The sequence below is a fragment of the Rhamphochromis sp. 'chilingali' genome (genome assembly GCF_963969265.1).
Source record: "Rhamphochromis sp. 'chilingali' genome assembly, chromosome: 21".
In the NCBI taxonomy this organism is placed as follows: Eukaryota; Metazoa; Chordata; class Actinopteri; order Cichliformes; family Cichlidae; genus Rhamphochromis; species Rhamphochromis sp. 'chilingali'.
Window position 1 is genome coordinate 4,815,937 of NC_137949.1, and position 6,113 is coordinate 4,822,049.

Sequence of the window (6,113 nt, forward strand, 5' to 3'; positions counted from 1 at the left end):
GAGGTCTGGTGCGGGTGGCGGGGCTGAGTTCCGTTTCGTTGAGGCGAAGGGAACGGCAGACCCCAAACAGTTCGCCAGACAGAACACACTCCAGCTCGCAATTCTCTTTCCGGCCCAGTCAATGTGAGGGTTATGTTTCTGTAGCCAGGGGTAACCTAAGATAAGCGGGGTGTCAGGAGCGGGAAAAGTGAAAAAGGAAAGCTGCTCCTGGTGATTTCCTGATGCGACTAACTGTACTGGTGCGGTTTGGTGGGTGATATAAGCAAACACTTGATTATTCAATGTGGACGCAGGGATGGGCGGCTCGAGTGGAGTAAGAGACACCGCTAATTTCTTAGCCAGTCTCTCATCCATAAGATTCTGTTCCGCCCCGGAGTCCACCAGCGCGGAGCATGTAAAGGTCTGGTTATTAGTCACGAGGGTAACGGACAGTAATAATCGGGGTCTAGTAGTGCTTAAAGTGCTGCCCACCCGTATCCCCGGACTTACCGGTGGGCCGGGTCGTTTGGGCGGACCGGGCAAACAGCGATGCGGTGACCGGGCCTTCCACAGTACAGGCATTCCCCAGCCCGAAATCAGCGTTCCCTCTCCTCCGGAGAAAGCCGAGAGCGTCCGATCTGCATGGGTTCGGGCGGGGGAGGTGACGGAGAGCGCGCAGCCGGGGGCGGAGAAACACGGATCCTGGGGCGCAATACGGAGCCCATAGGCTTAAGCCGCCACTCGGCATCCCTCTCCCGCAGGCGTCTATCGATCCTACGGGCGAGGGAAGCCAATTCTTCGAAGGATTTAGTTTCTTCGTGGAAAGCTAGTTGGTCCTTCATCTGGTCGGTTAGTGACCGTAAAAAAACCCCACGGAGGGCCGAATCGGGCCAACCCACGGCGACCGCTCTGGTACGGAACTCGACTAGGTACTCCGCAATACTGCGCCGCCCCTGACGGAGCCCCAGCAACTTCTGCGTGGCGTCATCTTCTGAGACCGGAGGGGAGAACGTAGCCCAGAACTCCTCCAGGAAATCATCGTAATCGCAATCACGAATGGAGTGAGAAGTTAAGTAGACCTCAGCCCACGCTAAAGCACGTCCCCGTAACAAACCCACGAAATAGGAGATTTTAGCTGCATCCGTGGGGAAGGCGTGTGGCGTGCGGCTGAAGAACAGGGAGCATTGAAAGAGGAGCCCCCCACACAGGTCTAACTCCCCGTGGAAGGGCTCGAAAGGCGGAGGCGAAACGCTGCAGAGCACGGGGTCGGGCGGCTTGGTTCGCAGCTGTTCCTGAGTGTCACTGAGCTCTTGGTAGCGGTCCTGGAGCGATTGGAGCTGCTGATCGTGGCGACCAAGAATAGCGCCCTGTTTATTAATGGCGGAGCGGAGTGGATCTGCTGGGTCCATACTGGCCAGTCCGTACTGTCATGAACCGAAGTTCCACGCACAAGCTGGACGGAGGAGCAGAACACACACACAGCGGTACGAGAGAACAAAAAATAAACTTTATTATAACTGAGGGTGTCCCGGGAGGGTAGAAGGGAAAAAAACGCACGGAACCAGAAAAACCGAGGGACCGGGAGGTGAATCGCGCAGGAACGCCGAGAGCGGGACTGTGGGAGGCTGAAACAGAAAAAGGAAAAAAGGATTATTGGGGTGCGGGGAAAACGGCAGCATACGAGGGGAAGTAGAGTACGCGTCTTACGATGATAGCGGGGCCGAGGGAACCAGAGGGAGGGGTGAGGGTCCGTGGGGAGAAGCTTCAGAAAGGTCGAGGCGGCTGGGGCTGATCGTGATCCAAATTCCGGACAGGCAGGTGGACAGGCTGGTGGCTCAAACACGCCGAGCTCTGATCTGAGTATACAAGGCAGAGTTAGTGTTAGTTCACACGGATAGGTTTGCATAAGGGCTTTCCCGCAGGTGTACGTTACCGCTGAAGGACGACTACGGACTGGCGTGGAGCAGCAGGCTGGGCAGGATTAAATAGTCCACCTGGTGATCGCCTGGGATGGGATGCAGGTGTGGAGTTAGCAGCCACGCCCACGGGAGTGGGCATCCCATCAGCACCTCGGACGCCGGGCCGCGGACCATGACAGTTATTGATAAAAACAGTACAAAAAACCAACCATTTGTACACATATTTACAAATGGCCTGCTGAGTGGTTCATGGAGCATGTTCATTGGTTCATGGACCTCCCTGAACTAATGGCATTTATTGCAATTGTCATCTTGCGGGGGGTTAACAGGGTTCCATCTCTAAATGACTGCTGGTCAGCAAACCTGGGAAACCCACAGATAATTGGAACTATGGCATGAAACCGCTTCCAAGACATCATGCAACACCTACGCTTTGATGACAAGTCCACCCGCAGTGATCGAGCAAAGACTGATAAGTTCGCTGCAATTTCCAGTGTGTGGGGATCATTTGTCACCAACTGCATCACGTGCTACAACCCTGGTCTACATATCACTGTTGATGAACAGCTTTTCCCATCAAAGACTCGGTGCTGTTTCCTGCAGTATATTGCAAGTAAACCTGACAAGTTTGGGATCAAGTTTTGGGTGGCTTGCGACCTAAAATCCAAGTACATTTGCAATGTCTTCCCATATCTTGGCAAGGACCCCAATCGTCCCACTGGGGAGAGACTTTCTGAAAATGTAGCAATGAGGCTGATGGAACCATTCCTAGACAAGGGCAGAAATGTTACCACGGACAATTTTTTCACATCACTTTCACTTGCGCAAAAACTTCTTAGACGGAAAACCACCATCCTCTGCACAGTCAACAAGATTCGCAGGGAAATTCCTCAATCCACTCAAACCCCCACTCCCCTCCCTCCAGAATTCCCAGGTAACAACCTAATATACATATGAATGACTAGCCAATTTAGCTTCCACTTGGCTGAAGCTAAAGCTTAGCTAAAAGCCTACCAGCCATTTGGCTGCTCTCCGGGTTTTAAAGGTAGAAAGGTAGAAGCCTGGGGATGCTACTGTTTTAATGGTGTGGTGAAGCCTCCACTGACGCGGGATGATTGAGTGAGACTCCATGAGGAGTGTGGGAAGCCCGAGAGCAGCAAGCACTGGGAGAGCACGATGAAGCTGGGAAAAAGAGACGACACGGGAGTAAGGGAGAGCACGGGGATTTATGATCATTTATCGCACTGTAAATAAATGCACCGTTTGCAGTGAAGAGTCCTGTGCTTTGGGTCCTATTTTCCTCCACATCCCCCCACGGCTTGCCCTTGCAAACCGTGACAGAATCATCCCGCCACCATGGACTCAGGATCTGGCTCGGAGGAGGAGTTTGTCGCACGGCTCTGGGACCACTGCCGGAGCATAATCTGGGCCACGGATCGCAACCAGAGGCACTGGCATGCGGTATTCTTGGATGAGTTCCTGCCCTTTTTCCCAGAGATTTCTGGACATTCGAGAAATCTGTCAAATAACCACCGACTTGAGAGCAAGTTCCTGCTTTGAGCTGTTCGGCTTTGGCAGCCCAGGCAAGGTGAGTGCCGCCATCCTCCAGGAAACCCTCGCCTCCTGGTATTTCCGAAATCGTTGGACGATGTTTTCTCCGTCACTTGCTCATTCGACCCTCCTTTTTGGGAAAAGCGACGCTCAGACCATCGTTTCACCACAGTTAAACTCACTTCAGCGGCTGCAACAGGAGCAGCTGCTGTCGGACCACTGACTTGGATCGCCGGCTTGGAGTACTCGCCACGGTGAGTAAAACAGCCTCTGTCACTCCGGAAAATTCGCTCACTGTGAGGCAAGGAATGGAGACTGTTTTTTCTATGCGTATGGCAATACCAAGTCGTTTTCAAGGGTAATTGGACCCGCATTAGCGGAGGGACAAGGCAGTGTTGAGAAAGGCGGGTTGTTGGCTAGGCCTGTTTCGTTGTGTGTTTCGGGGTCTAAGACCACCGACAAGGTGTGTAGTGGGCCTGGTCGGGTAATCAGAACAGGAGTCATGTTTTGTGCCAGCCGGAGAAGTACAGAGAACTGGGGTTTGGCTCCGGGGTCGAAGGATTGTTTTATTGAGCCTTTAGACCCGGAGCAGTTAAGCAGACAGAGTTTTGATTACTCTGTCTCAGAGCCTAGTAGTGACACTGCTTCAGCTAATGTTAAAGGACAATGTGAGGAGGGAGCAATCAGCTCTATTGTTTTGGCTCCTAAGAGAAGACTGTGACAACGTTGCTGACGCCCTGTGCCGCTACCGGCATCTGAGACTACTGTTAAAGGTGTGGCTAAACCCACAAGGGTGGATGGACATTGTATTTCTGAACTGCCGACCAATAAGTGTTGTCTGCCTGCCAGCTCAGGGGTAGTGTTTTATGTAGGCTCAGAGCCTGAACGGTGAACCCAGAGTCAGTGAGCCCAGTAACTATTAGGTTTGAAGCTGTAAACCCCACACCGGCAGAACCTGTAATGGTATTTTTGATCTCTGAAAAGGTTGACTTTGAGACTGTGGGCTCTGGTTTAGGGTGTGTGAGTTGTGGCCAGAGGACCCAGAATCATCAGCACAGCCCGCCGTAGCACATGGCGGAAAAAGCATGGCGGCGACGGAGAATGAGAAGGGCGAAAGCGGATCGTTGAATGAAACGGATGAACCAGAATTGGTTTGTAAAAATGCTGCAACTTCAGTGGTGTGGAACTGGTTTAGCTTGCGTCCGTCAGATACACAACAAAGCACTATTTTTGGTAGAGCATGTTAGCGGGCTGTCATTATTACCATGTTTTTTGGAAAATACGGCACACTTGAAATCAATCCTTTGATTTTTCTGAAAATCGACAGTGCCCCTTATAATCCCGTGTGCCTTATGTAGGAATTCTGGTTGTGTTTACTGACCTCGAAATGATTTTATGTGTACACGGCGCTCGAAAATCTGTCAAATGTTTTAGTACAACTTCGCTAAGTTACGAAGCCGCACCGCTTGATGGATTGTCGGAGCATTACAGCTATCGTAGGCAGGAGCCTCGCGGAGTGATACGTACTGTGCTTCAACATAATATTACCGTATTGTGTGTGTATAACCTCTTAAGTTTTGTTGATATTATACATGGTTATGCTGAGGATATGTCGGCCAATTTCCACTGGAAATGCCTTTTGGTTAAACTGTCAGCAAGGAATTTGCTTTTGCACTGTTACATTTTTATATAACTTTAATGCACATAAAACACAGCTGCTTGTTTAAGTGAAAATACATTGATGGGGTTTTTTTTGCACTAATAAAGTTGTGGAGTTGTAAAATATTTTGTCTAGTGTCAATTATATCGTCAGTTATATCGTTATCCCAAATTTTCAAATGTATATCGTGATAAATATTTTTGGTCATATCGCCCTGCTGTAGCCCGTGCTGTCCAAGCCGGGGGTCAGCGAGCCAGAGGGGCCCATGCTACCCGTGCTGTCCGAGCAGGAAGTCAGCGAGCCGGAGGAGCTCAGCGCGCCGGAGGGGCCCGTGCTGTCTGAGCAGGAGGTCAGCGAGCCGGAGAAGCTCAGCGAGCCGGAGGGCCCCGTGCTGCCCGAGCAGGAGGTCAGCGAGCCGGGAGGAGCTCAGCACGCTGGAGGGGCCCGTGCTGTCCGAGCAAGAGGTTAGCGAGCCAGAGGGACCTGTACGCCGACCCCGTCCAGCACGGCCTGCACACCGATCACATCCAGCACGGCCTGCACATTCATGTCCAGCAACCAAACACCAGCCATCAGCCAAGACCCATAAACACTGGCCATCAACTAAGGAGCCGCAACGCTGCCGGCACTGTACCCGTGGCAGGCCACCCGACCCGCAACGACGTTGCCACTGGACCCTTGGCAGGCCACGGGAGCCACAACGCTGCCACTGCCGCACACGTGGAAGGCCGCCTGAACTGTTTTGCTGCTGCTGCCGGACCCATGGCAGGCCACCTGAACTGCAATGCTGCTGTTGGGCCCATGGCAGGCCGCCGGAGCTGCTATGCCGCTGCCGCCGGACCCGTGCCAGGCTGCCCCAGCTGTTTTCCTGCTGTCACCATCTATCGGGCCGGCTGCCAGAACTTTGTTGTACCACCGTCGGACTTGCGGTGAGTCGGTTTTTTCTTTTTGGGATTGTGTGCCCCGCTGCTGGAAGTGCAGCTGGGTTTTTGAAATGTTTTGGA

The 6,113-nt window shown here is 52.6% G+C and overlaps 1 long non-coding RNA gene across 1 annotated transcript; it reads right to left on the reverse strand.

Moving 5' to 3' along the window:
- Window positions 1–1,547: 1,547 nt before the first annotated feature.
- On the reverse strand, window positions 1,548–1,994 carry LOC308389402. Its single transcript, XR_013970264.1, has 3 exons — window positions 1,913–1,994; window positions 1,687–1,835; window positions 1,548–1,604 (listed from the first exon to the last, which is right to left on the reverse strand). It is a non-coding gene; the product is annotated as an uncharacterized lncRNA (long non-coding RNA).
- Window positions 1,995–6,113: the final 4,119 nt, after the last annotated feature.